Raw genomic sequence first — 13,782 nt, forward strand, 5'->3', positions numbered from 1 at the left:
CAATAAATCATATGGGAAAATGGTCTCCAATAGTAGCTCATCTAATAAAATCCATGAGACTCCCTTAATTATCAGAAGATGAATGTATGAGAAAACAGCAGAGTGAAGCAGTAAAGTAGAAGCACCCATTGCACATTCCCTTGTTTTGGCACAGCACACCTTAAATAATCCAAGAGTAGCAACAGGTCTGTCCTGCAGTCTGGGAACAGTGCTCTCACAAGAGCCACTGCAGGCACAGAAAAGGACAGACAAAAAGTGAAAAAGATGTTTTTACAGCTAGTTGTTCTTGCAAAAATAGCATTGAGTATTTATTCAGGATCAGTTTTAACACATGGATGAGGATCCAATGGTTGGATTAAAAACACATAATACCTTTCCACATAAAATTTCAGGATCTGGACCAAAGCTTATATGACTCTGTTTCAAACATCAGCACAAAACAGGGACAGTGCACAGAACAATACCAATCAATTAGCTGGCTAAGTTAAAGGAAATCTTTCAAACTGGGCTTTTCTTTTGTTCTAATTTTTTTTTTCTGACTTTATTCTGTAGTCACACCCAGTATTTCCCTATCAGCTTCAACCAACTACACAACTAAAAGAGGAGAATTTTTCAAAATATATCTGTGCCAACACGGGGTGGCTAAACTTTTTTAGAATACGTATATAACCATATCAGACTTGTCATATGGACATAGCTTTAATTCTGAAAGGACAACATATTTTAAGTCCTATAGCAATTCAACAGAAGAAGATTGTTAATTCATAAAAATATGTAGATTATGACCTGACTAGTCTGTGCAGGGGATCTGATTAGGTACTTTCAGGCCATCATAAATATATAAAACAAAAAACAGGAAGGGGAGAAAAACGATACTCCAAGATATGTGGCATACCTTGGCAGCCAACAGCAACAGACATTCTCAAGGTTTATTTCTGGTTTTTATTTTCAGAAGACCTACACATATTTTTGTAACAAATTGCTTTTCCACTAAAATTGACTTAATTCTTTTTCCCCACCTTTTGCCACCAAACATCATCCTAAAACCACAAGAACTGCCACTGGCAGGACTTGTGATGTGAGAAGAGTGAAAGGCATACAACCTGTGACAGCACTGTGTTTTAAATCCTCTTGGTCCAGTCATAAAGCATTTGAAGAGAGGGTCCCAGCACAAAGAAACGAAGTCAGCAGTAAAACTTCAGTGTCTGAATCAAATGAAAACACTGCTTAAAGTAAGAGAAACATGGAAAGGAATCCTTACTGATGCTTACAGTGCTGTGGAGTTCGAATGAGACAAAACCAGCAATGAATGGGTTATTGGCAAAAGGTAATTTGGATAGGCTTTTTAAGGTGGGGCCAAGCAGATCAGTCCATGTATCTGTGCAGGGGCAAAAGTTAAATCCTGAGAGCAATGTTAAGTCCTATTGAGAGAAGCAAGGAGATGATACGACTGAAAAGAGACTACTGCAAAGGATACAGATGTTAATGGGAGGCTTTACTGAACCAGGGGTATCTGTAATGGTAGTGCTGCAAGAAAGCAAATAAAATTTTGTATTATGCATAAAAAATAGAAGGAGTTACTTTAGTATTGGCTACTAGAGTCATTGCTGTTGGCATATTGTGCTTATCTCTGATGTGCATGAGCATGAAGATTACTGGTAAACTAGAGAAGTACTAAAATCACATAACATCCCTAACAAAGAGTAACATTTTGTGAGTCTTATATACTCAAACAAAACCTGTACTTGGACAGAGAAATGGAAAGTGGAGGTTTAATATGTAAAAAAGTGTGTGATTTAAAGTTAAATTTCAAGTAATCACTGTAGCAATTTAGTGAAGATTTTTGTGGATTCTTTTACCGCTATGCATTTTTAATCAAGACTGCATACTTTTAAAAAAATATCTGACCTGGGTCAAGCAAGAATTAAGCTAGGGGAGCCTGTGTCCTCCTTTATAATACAGTCAGGCATCAATAATCCATTCTTCTGCTGTAATTTACGAATTTTCCAAATTACAGCAAATTAGCTTTTTTGGTTCTTCAAGAGCAGTTATGCAGCTATGTAAACATTACATATTGAATAAAAATGCAAACTATTTATGCATTTGTTGATATTTCAACTGAAAAGCATTCAATGCCACTTTTATAAAATAAAAATTATCATTTACATATGAGTTGCAAAAGCACTTTGATAACCTCCAGCATTTGCTATCTATCTAATGTTTTACTGACTTAACAGGACTGGTAATTCACTTCACATCAAGAAAATATTGTCAGAAGGAGATCAGTGTAATTTGTTTATTACAAGGGTAGAGATAGAGAGCTTCTTGGAAAATATGGCTATAGAGTTAAATCTTTATGGACAAGATAAAGATTAATGCAAATGAAAGATAAAGAATAATAAAAGTAATTATACTGCAAGCAGAATGTAGAAAGTAGTTTCTCTGATTTCAGTAAGGAGCTGTTATTTGAGTGCTATGAGGTTTTAGACATATTTTTTTTTGTGTGTGTTAGTCTAAATCCTAAAATGTAGCTGGCTTTTTCTTTGCTCCTGTACAGATATTCTATTTCCCAGTTTTTGAGCAAAATCTCAAGGCAAACATTCACACCAAGCAGTGGACAAAGCTGAAAAAAAAAAAAAAAGATTTTAAAAAAACAGTCACAATGTGTATTTCAATCCCTATCTCAATTCTTAATATTTAGCACTTGATATACACTGTTTTCAGTTAAAGCTGATGATGAGATCCAACATGAGAGAAAATGACCCTGGCTTAAACAGTTACCACACATCACCTTATCTACAGAACTAGTAAGCTTCAAATCTGAAGGAAATTTGGGACAGTTACAGTTCAGTTCAGCCTGCAACAAGAGAATCCAGCCAAATTCTTTCACATTTGCCACACCACAATAATTCCACAGACGTTCACCAAGGCATTGCTTATTTGAGGTTATTTACTGCGCAGTGTTTAACCCCAAGCTGTAGCACAACTAGCCAACAGACTTAAAAGCCCCATAGAAAATGCAAAGCTAGTTAAGGTGTTTTATACAGAAGTACAAAGAATGTGAAAATATGTGCCTGCTACTACTTCAAATGCAGAAAATAAAGCAAAAAGTGTTTAATAACACAGCAACTAACTACAGCAACATACTAAAGGATGTCCTGAGAAGGCTCTGAGCCTATGGAACATATTCCCCACCAAAGCATGATTTGCTGTCCTGGCTGTAGCTATGCCCTGAACCAGAGTCCTTTGTGCATGCATCTGAGGGGTCTGTCAGGCCTGTGCTGGAGTTAGGCACAGAGTAACTATGGGGCACTTCTGGCAGATGAAGGTTTCTCCAAAAACAAGTGATGGAAGAAGCAACATTCCCAGTGTGCAAGGTCAGCTTGGTCCCAACCTTCCTATGTGCTTATCCACTCACATTAAGAAATTTGAGGGGACCCTTTTAGTAATCAGGTGTCCATACAGGTGGTATTCACATGCCCTGTGAACAGAGAGAGACTTAGCTTTATCAGGATTTCTCCTGAGAGAAGCTGTGAGAGAAGCAGAGAAAAGAGAATCAAAACAATTCTTCTCTCATTCGCTGCTCCTGTTTGTACCCATGTGGAATGTGGTATGGAGATTGTTTATACAAGGTGCTTGCTTGATTGGATTCTGTTGATGGTGCTTGGATTCATTGATCAATTGGATCCACGTGTGTGTCGGGACTCTCGGGCAGAGAGAGTCACAGGTATTCTAGTCAGTTAGTGAGTGATAGTTCTTGTTAGTGTAATATAGTATAATATAGTCTAATAAAGTAATTAATTAGCCTTCTGAAATCATTGGAGTCCTGCACATAATTCTTCCTGTTGGTCGGACACCACATTTTACTATACATACACTAAACACTACCATCAGGAGTAGGACTTAAGAATTCACTAAATACAAACTAGGAGGAAGGTGCAGACAATCAACACAGAGTCCCCAAACTCATAGTTAAGAACAACACTTTTTTTCCTGAAAAACTATGCTACATCTCTTCAGGCCCACACAATGTGAACTACTGTCTACTATTTTTTCCTAAGGCTTGTTTATTGCTAACAGGCCTGGTTTATGATATTTCTGCTATACCTTTTGGATCCTTTCTTTGCTTCTTCTTTCTCAAACATAAGCTTTGTGTCTGAATTTTCAATGCTTTTAATAACCTACTTCCTCCTTATCTATCTTCTGTCATTATACAAAGATTAATGCAAATTTGATTAGATTTCTGTAGTTCATCTGCTAGTTTTTCAAACATCTTTGTGCTTTCTTCCATTTTGTCCTTCTTGCTGGACTTTTCTTTCAACAGCCACAAAACCTGATAAATTTTCCTCAGCAAATCCCACCTTATGTCTTCTTCACCATGAAGAACACACAGAAACAAGAGTTCGACTGATGGTGTGTTGCAAACTGTGCCTTCCCCACTGATCAATACAGCCTCATTGTTTCCCTCATCTGCCCAGAGCCATCTGCTGTCTTTTGTCTTATACTTTTGAGTTCTTCAGGGCAGGAATTATCTTTTTGCCCTATATTCCTATACAATATAACAAGATAATCACAGTTCAGGCAGGATTAAGGCTGCTAGATAACATGATAATACAAACAAATTACAACAACGGAAAATTTGCTCCAAGTTCTCTACAGGTTTTGTTTGTTTGTTTTATTTTTGGTTTTTTTTTTTAAATGAAACCTAAGACTTAGAAATATTAGGTGGTTCAGGAAAAACATCACTGATTCCACTGTTTTTTCAAAGCCTCTGACAAAGGTTTAAAATAGCAGTAGGTGAGAATATTAATTCAAGTCTTTTAATAGAGGGCTGGATCAGGCTCGGCAGGTCTGACAGCCTGTCTCCATTGTAACTCCTCCTAAAGGCAGGAAAAGGATTCTCACGGGAAATGAATCAGCCCCTACGGAGCCCACGAGGCAGCGTGCAAGAGGAGTTCTGCTACTGCCTGGCAAGATTGGTGGCTCAGATACAGGACCACGTAGTGACATCTTTATCATAATCCTTAATAGAAATATGCCATATCTTCCTGTTTATTTTTATTTGAAGGTGAATGTCACAAAAGTTAAAGGGCTGCAACACTAAACGGGGTCATAATAAGAAAAAATCCAAGATTATGTCCACAGAGATCATGATTCAGGGAGACTGCTGTGAACCACAAATGTAAAATTATAAATATTACAAAGCGTGTATTTATGTGCAAGAGGCCTAAATTTCACGGAGAATCCTCGTTCCAGGGGCCTTTTGGTGCCTACATGCTCGCTTACGAGACTGTGCTATGCAAGGGGGTTGTTTTATCTTGCACTGAACAGAGAAGAGGTCAGAATTTGCCCGTCTTTTCAGAGCCCAGCTCCAGCAGGCACTACCTGACTCAGCTCACAAACTAGAGCCACAGCATCAAATTTCCCAACCCACTTAATTTGAAAGCCTGCCAAGATAGGTGAAAGACCTTATAAATATGTAAAGCAGGAAGTTCAGATTACACAGTGATGTAAATTCCCAGTGATTGATGCCCTTTTAAAAACAATAAAAATCCTCGAGAAACTACAATGTTGGTGAATGTGCTTCCCTCCCGATGCTGTCTGGCGGTGCCGTGCGGAGTTTGGCTGATGTATTGTACTTTTCGTGCGGATTTTATTTTGGATTTCTACCACTTCCTGGAGGCCAGGGGGAGGCACAGTGGGAGGAACCAAAAAACTCGGTGCCACAGCCATTTTGTTTGTGGGCAGCATGGTAGAATTCTGTCAGTCAGTATAAGGAGGGGTTTTTAAAACAGTATTTATGGAAAAACTATTCCTGCCGTAACGGATGTATCTGTTGAATTTAGTGTTAATTTAGTCCTTTCATAAGGTAGGTATTTATAATTGTAAGTAAATTGAGTATTTGTTGGGATTCCAGCCTCCCCACTTTCCAGGAATCATGGATTTTGTTTCAGGCATGACTGGCTCTTTCGGATGCTGCGAGGCTGCCGGAGCCCGGCGGGGCGGGGGTGCCGCGGGGGGAGGCCGAGGGATGCGCCGGGCGGCACAAACTTGCTGCGGGGTTCGGAGTGGGGGCGGGGGCGGGGGGAGGGACGGAGGGAAAACGGCGAAGTCTTGGAATTATTTTGTCCAACAGCCTTCCTTTATTAATTCTCAAGAGGCAGCTGCTCTAACCGAGGGGAGGATGAGGCGTGGGGTTGCGCGGGGCGAGCCGTAGTTTTGCAGTGTCACCGAAAACCAGCGCTAGACTTTGGTCCTGTGTGCTCCAGAGGCGGGTGTAAAATGGCACACTGCATTTTTCCAGGCGGCGGCGGGGGGAGCGGCGGGGCGGGCGGGGGCGCCGCTGCCCGCGGAGCCCATCGAGCCAACGCCAGCCCCGGCAAAGTTGTGACCCCGGCGGCACCGGGTCCCCCGCCCCGGCTGCGGCCGCCCGCCGGCATCGCCCGCCGACCCTCGGGAAGCCGCCTCCTTCCTCGCCCGGCGATCCTGGCGGGGTGACGGGCAGGGGGAGGAAAGAAGAGAGGGAGGAGAGGGAAAAAAAAAAAAAAAAAAAAAAGGAAAGGAAAGAAAAGAAAAGTCTCACTTTCTGCATTTGCGAAATATTTTAAGGATGTTCGGGAAACCCTTTGCAGCATGGAGGTGGCTGGTTGTAGGAGAGCGAGTATGCAGTCCATATTGTTACAGCCCTTTTGCAAGGGCTGCCTTCTTCGAAGGTAAGTTTGTGTTTTTAACCAAAAATATTCCTTTCTGCGGGTTTTTGGCGTGTATTAGTGCTGTGGAAGATTTTCGTTGTGTTGATGAACAAAACGTAGTCTTGTATTTTTCATAGCTTTGATCTCATGTGAATCCCACCCAACGGTGTCTCCTTAATAGCGACAATTACTGAAGTCAGTTTTGTTTCCTCTTTAAAATTTTATACACGAGAAGATTAAAAACAATTTAACTTCAGTTTAGGAGTATAAGAACTCAAATATTTTCCAGATGGACTTGGTTTTTTTTGTTTGTTTGTTTTTTTTTGGTTCTGGCTTTTTGTTGGGGTGGGGGGGGGGCGGGGGGGAATTCTTTACCGAGTAATAAACGGATCCAGGACCAAATATGTGACTGTCTATATAAATATAATGCAGCTCTCGTGTATAAAGAAGCATGTTATGTTGCTACTGTATGGTCTGATGGTAGCTGAAAGAGTTTACAATGCCATTTGTGATGGCTCTTGATGGATTACTTTGGTCTAAAGTAAGGGGGAAAACTGCCCTTGATATGGTGAAGGTGGAGATGGACATAAGAGGGTTTATATTAAGTTATGTCTCTTACTAAACAGTGACCTTTTTATTTACAAATTCCAGCTCTTGTGATAATTAGCTTAAAGCATTAGTTATATAAAGGTTCTTATTTCCCCACACTTCACTTAGATGTCTTGGTGTTGGGTTGTTTGGTTTGTTTTTTTGTGGTTTTTTTGGGGGGGTGGGGGGTGTTGAGTGGTTTGTTTGCTCTTTTTCTTCTAAGAAGGCACATTTGGGAGACATTTTGTAAATTTTGGCATTTTTCTAGGCTCTTTCCTTTTTTTTTTTTTTTTTTTCCACCCGGTGGGAGATCTTTTTTGTTTTGCATTGCTCTGTGCTGGTGGCGCTGTGGGGCTCCGAAACAATTCGTGTCCCTGGCTCTAAAGGCGGAGGGGGCCGGAGGGAGAAAGGTGGGGCACGGGTTGATCTATTGTATCTTTTCCTTTTCTCTGTATCAAAAATAACCGCAAATTAGTTAGAATTACGATGAAATTGTATATCTAGAAAATTGTAGTGTCGCATGAACTATGGCCCGGCAGAGGCATGACCTCACCCTTTCGCTGGTTTGTGTAATGAAGCGTATCCTTAATTTTTTTTCAATCCTGTACCTAGGGTCCAGTTTTCCTCAGTGATGAGATCTTCGGTCCCACCCCCAAAATGATTTTGCAGTGGCTGCAGATGAAAGATTTTTAAATTATTTTTTGCAGCCAATATGGAAGGCTTTGGCACACACTTATTGTGCAACTAGTCCATTGTTTGCTTGTTGTGAAGTTAAAGGGTCCATCCACGGCTGCTCATGAAGCCCTAAGGTCCCCCTCGCTCTCGTACTTGCATATGCAAATCTCCTGATGAGGTCTGTAGGAGTTTGGGTTGAAAAGGGAAAACCTAATGTAGTCCTTCAGATTGTAAGAGGATTCACCTGAGGTGGGTGGGTTATTTCTTTCCTGTTGCTAAGTGGAGCATGCATTTTACATGTCTTTATACAAAGATACATGTTAATGTGTGTTTTCTTTTGTTGCAACCTACAGATCACCTCGGTTCTAAGTGCAAAAGGATTAGAAGGCTTTCTGCTAACATCCATATTAGGTGTAAGAAAACAGAAGTGATTCATGTTCTAAGATGGTTGGGAAGACATAGTCAAGCCCATGATCAGAGCATATATTGGAAACTTAACAGGTTCAGGAACAAATTTGACATTAAATTCAACACATTCTTAAGAAATCAATGTGCCTGTTATTTTGGAGTGATAAAAGCTGATAATTTTAGAGGCCTTTGCATCTATTTTACATTTCAATGTCCTCAGTATTTTCAAAGAATAAATTTGACAAATACTAGGCCATTTGAAACAGTCTCTAAACTTCTTGTAAATGTTTAAATCTTCAATAATGAATATATATATCAGATCAAAGAGTTTGCTCATTAAGTTAATTAGTTTTATGGAAACTGATATACAACTTCAGTAGATCTCTGTAATGGTCTCTTATTCACTATTCCTTTTTAAAAGAAGGTAAATTTTGCTTCTGTCTTAGGTAAAATACATCTTGCAACCTCCTAACAGTAACAAACATATATCCAAGAGAGCAGCCAGTTTTATCATCTCTCTATCAGACAAAATCTGCTTTTATGAATTCTTGCCTGGAGCAGAGACCTATGACAGTGCAGTATGACCTCTACTTCTTTGGTGTCCTGGTACAACTCTTAGACTTGAGGACAAACACCAAGGCATAAACCCTGTTAGAAAGCGTGGAATTGGGCCATCCTCCATTTCCATTTCTGAGACCTGATCAATAGGATATAAGGTCGGCATTTTGGGCACAGTTTATGCCAATAGAAGTAGTGCCAGCTGTTGAGTTTATTACAATAATTATCAGTCTTAGAGAATCACTGGGCTGTTTAATTCTGATGCAACTTTTCTTTTTTGACATCATTCAGACCAAGGCTCAGTGTGCTCATCCACGGACAACAGTACTGAACAAATGATAAACTGAGGTGCTTACTGAAAGTATTTTAATGCTTTTATCATCTTGCACCATGAAAGTGATGATTTCTTGTGGCTGCACCCTGTACATGCAGGCCATGCACAACTGAGTGTTGTGATCTTGCTGCTCAGAGTCAGTTCGAGCTCAGTGAAGTCGGCAAAAAAATGAAATCTGAATGGAAACTTGCTTCACACTTTCTCCCCTCTCTCCCATTCAACTGAGGCTATGCTTTAATTTTGGTTGTGGTTTTGCAACTTTGAAGCTGCAACTGATGAAAGTGTCTGGTTTTACTCCCATCAAATCATAGGGTGAGAAGAGTGAAGTGCTGATCTTCCACAACTCAGTGGCTCTCTCACTTATCTCCTTCCTTTTTGAGCCATTGTGTTGCCAGTAAGAAGTAAGAAGTGTTTAAGATTCTGTATCTTCTCAAAGCTAGCAACTAATTTACCTCCTGCATCTTCTGCAGACATGCCTGGAAGAGTAATTTCTGTGGGGTAGCTCATTCTTTATTGTGTTTTACCCTGCTCCTTCTGAAATACCAGTATGTCGAATTCCAGGACCTAAAGCATAATAACTTTTTTTTTTTTTTTTTGTCGGGTTTCTTAATTTTCTCCCTTACATATACCTCCATTTCTAAGTTGCCAAAAGTAATATATTTTTCTCCTAATACAGTTTCTCTTTTACCTAGAAAGTCTATATAGTACAGGCACCTTTGTAAGATATTTGGGTCTCTTGGCTTAAAACTGTTTGAAGTATGGAATCGTACTATAAACCAATCTTTTTCAAGAGCTTAATTCAACCTAACTGACCAAAATGTTCTTTGTGCCTTGGTGAGATACCTTTTACATTCCTTTGCATATACAAAATTACTAGTATTATGTACTCAAGTAAGAGTCATGGTAAAAATGGCTGTCTAAAATGGTCAATAGTAGTTAGTGCAAGATGTGTAGATCCCAGGCAGATAGAATCAGCTTCCAAAGTTAACCAAAATGTCATGCGAGCAGTTCCTCAGAAGTGGGTTAGTCGTGTAGAAGAATGTTGTTTGGGGCTCAGCTCAAACAAAAGTCATACCCCCTGCTTTTGAGGGCTCTAAAGTATTCTTTGTGTCCTTGATCCAACATGGTTTCAAAGGTGGGGGGCCATCTCTATGTTGGACACCTTGTGACATAATCTTGTTTCTCCTCACCTTTCTTATTTCATAACTTTGCTAGCTGTACTTCTCCACAGCCTACTTGTCAGCATCAACTTGTAGCAATGAATAATTAGTTTAAAACTTCAAGGAACACCTGTTTCTCAGCAGTGAACAAAGGGCAATATACTACATGCCTCCTTCAGACTCATCTTCTACAAAGTTAGGTCTCTCCATATCTCTTCCAGACTGATATTTGCATGACCTTTCGGTGTTATGAAATTATCTGCTCTAAATTCTACATGCCAGAGGAACTGCTGTAGCTAGCACATCCTTTCACCTTTTAGCATTCTTCATATTTTTCCTCTCTTAGAAAATAGCACAAGAAGTTAATTCATGTTGTAGTGAAGAGACAATCCTAGACTTTAAATTCTTTAGTAAATATACAGGATGGGGGAATGTCAGCGCTTCGAAATATAACTCCTGTATTGCTGTTGTGAGCAACAAAGCATGCCTTGCACAGATGTGACCAGGTGGCTTCAGGTCCTGTGGGCTTCTTTAAACCCCTTACTAAGTCACATTTCCAGTTTATTGTGTTACTGCTGGACTATCCAGGAGCAAGATAATACCAATACTATAAACTTCCTTAATAGGAAGGTTTGTTTGTCAATTCTCTAGGAATAGTAACTAGAACCTGAAATTGGTGGTCAGAAGGTATTGTAGTGTTTAAAAAGTCTGTATATTTGCTAAAAACTATTCTCTCTGCTTATCTCCCAATATAAACAACAGAGAGATGGGAACTGCCAAATAACACGCGAGTCCTAGTCTTCACTACTTGTGCAGCGAGTTGGGATGCTGTTGTGGAGCTCCTGGATGGTAAATGGAAAATTGCTCAGAGCCAACCAACACCATACAACAGAAAACAGTAGTTACAGATATAATGTCTATTGCTTTGAGCACCAGTAAAAATAGCAAGAGCTCTAAACGTAGTCCATGTGAATTCCAGCTTGGAGCAAATGACTGAAAATGGGGGATGCTGACGTGCCATTTTATGTTGCTGAGCAGAACCTGGATCACTATTGCTAGGGAATGGGAAAAGGATGAGTTAGATTTTACAATGCATTGAGCACTAGGATTTCCAGAGGAAAAGGTGGGGTTCAATCTCATCCCCGTTCCCAGGACTGTCTCATGGATTTTACTCAATAATGTAAAATGTAGGAATTCCAGGGAACAGTGAGCAGATTTGTTCTTCCCAGAGGAGTCTTCCTTTTGTCAGGTTCCACTTTGGTTTTTCCTTGGGTTAGAGACCTGGGAAATGGGCCTGTAAGGTGGTGTTAACTCGCATTTCCCTGGGTTTACAGTAAGTTGGACTTCTGAGTGAATTATAATCCCTGTATTGTATATATTCATGTAGAACTTACTTCATTTACCTTTAGATGGGTATTGTTAAATCTGTAATCTGCAGTGGAAAGAAAGAGATCAAGTAAATGATAGCCTTAAAAAATGACATCCAGGAGAATAACATAGCCTTAAAAAATGACAAAAGGACTCCAACAACAGAAAAAACAAGAAGAAAACAAACACAACCAAATTTTTGATGTCTGGTGTGATAAGGACTGTATCTTAAATTTAACTAAGTATCCTGATCAGGTCTCCATCTGCCTCCTGTGACTAATTGAGATATGAATGCCCTCACTTAATCAGAGATATCCCATGCCTGTGAGTTTGCTAATAATGACCTGTGCATGATTTAGGTAACAAGAAGTTGGCTCTTAATCCTCACTCTCCTTCAGAGCCTTGAGGAAATTACTAAATGGAAGGAAGACCCTTGGCCTCACAGGGATGTGCATCTGGAATATTCATTAACACAAATAAGAGTGAGCTTTCCATGTTCAAATAGACATAAAAATCAAGTGACTTGGATCTGGGGATTTCACAGCATCCCCTTCTACTTACTAAAGAATCTTGGTGCTGCCATAACCTGATCACTAAAAGGATAACTTCATGAAAGGGTCCTTTCACCTGACAGTTTTTCATCTGTAACAGATGGGGCATGTTTTCTGACTGGATTTATTAATAAGATTTTTTTTTCTCAAGAAAATTTAAAATTCAATTTTAAAGGTTATAATTCAGAGCAGCTGTGTTATTTCTGATGGTCTCAAAGGTATCCACACAAGGCAGAACATCTTGATGTCTTTAGAAAAAGTACTTGTGTATTCATAACTCAAGAAAAGTGCTGCAATCAGCATCTTTTAAGGAGAAACCATGCTGGATAATAGAGGGGAGAAAACATATATCTGATAACTCTGCATAGACACTTTCTGTTTAGCCCATATTCATCTACAAGCACATAATGAATGAAGATTCCATAAGAAAGTATTCTGCTTTCTTTTGTCATCTCTGAATCAATTTCCAAGTTAAAAATTGGATGTTGTGGGAATCTGTGGGATTTGGAAGGTCTAGTCAAGCACACTTCCAGATGAGGTACTTTAATGTAAGAAACTGGTTTTTTTCCCCATCTTTCATATTCTCCCTTGATATTTTTTAAAAATTAGGTTGTGTCTCTTTATGCTAACATCCTTCTTGAGTTGGTTTTAAGTAAAAAGCTCAGCAGACTTGGAACATGTGACCAGTGGCAGGCTGGTGCACATTAACCCCAGTGTTAATGACAGGGGTCTGTCGTGCTCTCTTGGTCAGAGGAGCAGAATGTCAGAACAGTCATAAAACTGACACACTGCACAATAAGAGAATGGGAACTGAGTGTCTTTGTCAGAGATGGATTTTGGGGGGCGTGTGGGGTGTGGAGTGTGGTTCAAGTCTTACCTGCTTGCAACCTGAATGATTTGAGAAAACCACTTTCCATTTGGCTCTGCTCCTCAGGTTGCCCTAACACCATATTTGGGGATTTCACAGGGATGGTGAGAAGAAAATGCCAGTGATATCACAGCACTTCTGGGTTCCATTATCCCACCTACATTAGTGACAGAGAAAATAATATAATGTGATTTTTCTATTTTTCTTCTCACTGCAACTTCATGTTTGCATCTAGACCGAAACATTTCCCTTTCAACATCTGCCCATCTCCCACAAGTTGTTTGCATTCTCTAAATGTTGAAAAACCTCAAAAATTACATTTTCTTCAGATTAACCCTATCATAATTTTACACTTTTAAGCATTTGCTATCATTTAAAGATATTTAGATAAGGATATCTCCAAACAGTGTCATCTGATCAATTTTATATTCAGAACTAGCCTCCTCTGCTGGATATTTACAGTCAAACTTAATTCATTAGGCCTTTTTTCCCACTAATGCAGCATTATTAATTTATGCTTTCTTAACTTTATATAGAAACATTGGGTTATAAATATGATCATGATTATTTGTATCCCAGA

At 39.5% G+C, this 13,782-nt stretch overlaps 1 protein-coding gene across 2 annotated transcripts in view; it reads left to right on the forward strand.

Annotated features, from left to right (window-relative positions):
- The first annotated feature begins 5,691 nt into the window (after positions 1-5,691).
- EPC1 (enhancer of polycomb homolog 1) overlaps positions 5,692-13,782 on the forward strand; it is a 64,339-nt gene continuing 56,248 nt past the window's right edge. The window contains exons 1-2 of one of the 2 annotated variants that reach the window (XM_030264376.4): positions 5,692-5,869; positions 6,610-6,713. The gene's annotated coding sequence lies outside the window, so the exon portion shown is untranslated. Of the gene's footprint in view, positions 5,870-6,485; positions 6,714-13,782 lie in introns of those variants that run through there. The other variant, XM_032746626.3, reaches the window with a different exon arrangement.

This window comes from Taeniopygia guttata, chromosome 2 (assembly GCF_048771995.1).
Source record: "Taeniopygia guttata chromosome 2, bTaeGut7.mat, whole genome shotgun sequence".
Taxonomy (NCBI): domain Eukaryota; kingdom Metazoa; phylum Chordata; class Aves; order Passeriformes; family Estrildidae; genus Taeniopygia; species Taeniopygia guttata.